At 37.9% G+C, this 3,738-nt stretch overlaps 1 non-coding gene across 1 annotated transcript; it reads right to left on the reverse strand.

Annotated features, from left to right (window-relative positions):
• Nucleotides 1-2,514: 2,514 nt before the first annotated feature.
• On the reverse strand, nt 2,515-2,621 carry LOC118480628. The gene has a single exon (XR_004863608.1). It is a non-coding gene; the product is annotated as a small nucleolar RNA R71 (small nucleolar RNA).
• Between the last annotated feature and the right edge of the window lie 1,117 nt (nt 2,622-3,738).

Genomic DNA, 3,738 nt, shown 5'->3' on the forward strand with positions numbered 1-3,738 from the left:
CTTTGACATTTGGTTTAGACCATTATGGTCCAACCATTGTTCGAATCGAACATGGCTACGTGATCGTAATTAGGTACGTGTTAATCCCTCAAAAGGGCACCTCTTGAGAATCACGTTAACTTGGTCAAATGACGGGTCAAAGTTATGTTAATTAAAAAGTCAAAGGGCAGTTTTTTGTAAACTTTATAAATTGATCTTATAAATACTATAACCCATGTTTCTGACACTTAATCAGTTGGTAATTAATATTAGAACATGTATGAACATGTTCAGCTCGTCATTTCCAGTTTTAGTGTCGGTTCGCAACTGAAAGTCGAGAAGTTTAATTTCTGCTTTGACTTTCGATTCTGACCCGATTTAGCTAAGTTAGCTACTAAATTTTAGTTGTATTATGATCAGATTATTATGTAGGATAACCCTCTAAGGTTATACTACTTGATCATAATCAGATTCTTAGCTTTTACACAAGTTCTTGTATTATGCCTAGTTATGACCAAAATGCCCTTTTTGCATAAAACTTGGTTTAAACAATAATGAGCTCGCAAAATGAATTACCTACTGATAGTAACTAACATATTTTAGTATTATAAATCTGTTCATAACCTGAGTTTTGATATAAGTTCGTAAATTATGTTATAATATGATCAAAACGCCCCTTTGGCGCATAGTATGGTTTTAACCAATAATTATCATATCAAATCTATTACCTACTGATATTATAACATAATTAAAGTGTTATAAATAATGTACTTCTTCATAACTCAGTTTTATGCAAGTTCTCAAATTATTTCACATAATGACTAAATTGCCCTTGTGGTGCATATTTTGATTTAAAAACCTCCATGGTCATATAAGTTGATAACCTACTGATGTTACAACTTATTTAGAGTATGTTGGCATATAGAACTTGTTTATGACTCATCCGGTTACCCGATATTGCTTATATGCGTACGATTGAGCTTATGTAACTAGTTTTTATAAGTTTACCGAAACGGGTCAATTCTAATCTTTTTTATTTCAAATTCCTGAATGTATATGGTTTAGCCATATTGTGCAATTCTTAGTACTTGTTGGGTTTAAACTACATTCTATTCCGGGCATTGCTTAATCAAGCGCATCGTACCGTTTTCATTAATTTAAGTTAACCGGTCCATATCTACGACTTAAATAGGACTCGTTAACATTTTAATTGGTTATTATACCATTCATGGCCTTCCGGTAAATTGCAACCAACTTTAGTTTATTTCTTAACGGTGGTGCTTATTGTTTCTTGCATTGTAAGACGTAACCAAGGCAGGTAAATACTCTTAACCTATTTTCCGTATACGGGCTTGGGATACGGTAAATTTGCTTGGTCCTGTATGTGATCATATGTCGGATTGTGACTACAAAATCTCCATGACCCGTTTTAATCTGTTTTGTCTGATAACTTAAGCATTGGGGGTTAACGCGACCGTGTCCTGGATATCCTCGGCTCATTTAATTGCTAATGGCCACGACCGAGCACGGGTTACAGATGCTGATGCTATAATAAAATGTCTTTCTTACCCGTATTGGGGATACCCCTATGTGGGTTAAAGTGGCATGACGGTTAATGAAGTTATTCGATTTCTACACTGGGCCCCATATGTATTGACAGGCATGTAAAACTGTATACAAAATCATCTTGAATTGTCCCAAGTTATTTATGAAAATCATGTGCCTTGTACACTTAAAATGATTTTTGAAATGTTTTTAAAATGAGTCGGTTATTTGTATTTACCAGTGTAAACTAACGTATTTTCAAAAGATTAAGTTACAGGTTGCAAAGATATGTAAATAGGTTGGAAGTTGCCTGGTAATGCTACAAGTGGAATTTGCAACTCCTTTGTATAAAGCCTAGTAGTCTGTTATCTCATTTTTGTACATTTTCGATCCGCCTGTGGATCTTTTATTACAAGTTGTCTGAATTATTATTTTGAACACTCGGACAATTATCTTTGTAATAATATTTTAAATCCAAGAATTCCGCTTTGCTATCTGTTTTTATGTATTTGATATCAATCTCGTAACGATACTCCCCAACCGGGCCCACCGGGCGATGTGGTAAGATTTAAAGCTAAAAACCAAGAGAAAGTTTTGGGGGACCCACTTCCAATGGCGGATCAACGTACCCTCATGGATTACCTACGACCCACTGTAGGTTATCTTGGCGCCGCTATCAATGCGCCGAATGTCGATGCCAACAACTTCGAACTTCGGCCGCATTTGATCCAAATGCTCCAAAACTCCGCAACTTTCCACGGGCTTGCGGAAGAAGATCCCCATTTACATATTACCAACTTCTTGGAAATATGTGATACTTTTCGGATCAACGGAGCATCAAATGACGCCATCCGCCTCCGAATGTTTCCATTTTTACTAAAAGACCGAGCTAAGGCTTGGCTTAACACCCTCCCAGTTGGTTCGGTAAACACTTGGGATGAACTAGCCCAAAAGTTTTTGTATAAGTATTTTCCTCTTGCTAAAACGGCTAAATTAATGACTGAAATTAATACATACTCACAAGAGGACGAGGAATCCTTATATGAAACTTGGGAAAGGTTCAAGGAGCTACTAAGAAAGTGTCCTCATCATGGTCTTGCGGTATGGCAACAAGTATCCACTTTCTATAATGGGTTGTTGCCACACACAAGACAAACACTTGACTCTAGCTCCGGGGGACTTTTAGGTAATCGTCGCCCAAATGAAATCTATAATCAAATTGAGGAAATTACTCAAACCAATTTTCAGTGGCACACTCCCTGAGGCACAAAATCTATTGCCCCGGGCTCCCATAAGGTTGACAAAAGCACCTCTTTGCAAGCCCAAATCGAGGCCCTCTCTTCAAAAATAAAAAAATTAGAAATGGCAAAAACGGCCTCAGTTATGGCTTGTGAAGGGTGTGGTGGGCCACATGAAAATTGGAGTTGTATGAAAGAAATGGATAATCAAACAAAAACGGTAAACTACATTGATAATAGACCTAGGCCGTCAGGTCCTCCAACGGGTACCTACAACCAAGGATGGCGTAACCACCCTAACCTTGGTTGGAGAGAACCCGGCAATAGTAGTAACCAACAAAATCAAAACCAATGAACAAACTTTCAACAACCGAGAAACGTGTCACAAAATTTCTCTCAACAACAACAAGGGGAATGAGAGAGGCTTGAAGATACTATCTCTCGCCTCATCTCCGACACCGACAAGAAAAACTCGGATCGATTTCAACAACTGGAATCAAACTTTAGAAATCAACAAGCTAGTATTCAAAACATTGAAAAACAATTAAATCACCTAGCTCAAAATTTCTCCGAGAGACCACAAGGCGCGTTACCCAGTAATACCGAAACCAACCCGAAGGCGCAAGTACATCTCATCACATTGAGAAACTGTACCGTAGGTCCCGAGGAGGCTCCGATACCTCCAACTGAAAAGAGCCCGTCTAACCAAACCGCAACTTCACCAACGCCCCAAAAAGAGACTCCTCCCCCAAATCAAGAGCCTACCAAGAATCCTCTGGTACCTTACCCTGGTCGGTTACTTCGCCAAAAGACCGATGAGCAATTCACAAAATTCGTAAATCCACTATAACAATTGCATGTCAATATTCCATTTGTAGAAGTCCTAATCCAAATGCCTAAATATTCAAAATTCATGAGAGAGTTTTTACACTCACAAAAGGAAAATTGAAATTAGTTAATTTAAACGAACAATGCT

This window comes from Helianthus annuus, chromosome 7, assembly GCF_002127325.2.
Source record: "Helianthus annuus cultivar XRQ/B chromosome 7, HanXRQr2.0-SUNRISE, whole genome shotgun sequence".
Lineage (NCBI taxonomy): Eukaryota > Viridiplantae > Streptophyta > Magnoliopsida > Asterales > Asteraceae > Helianthus > Helianthus annuus.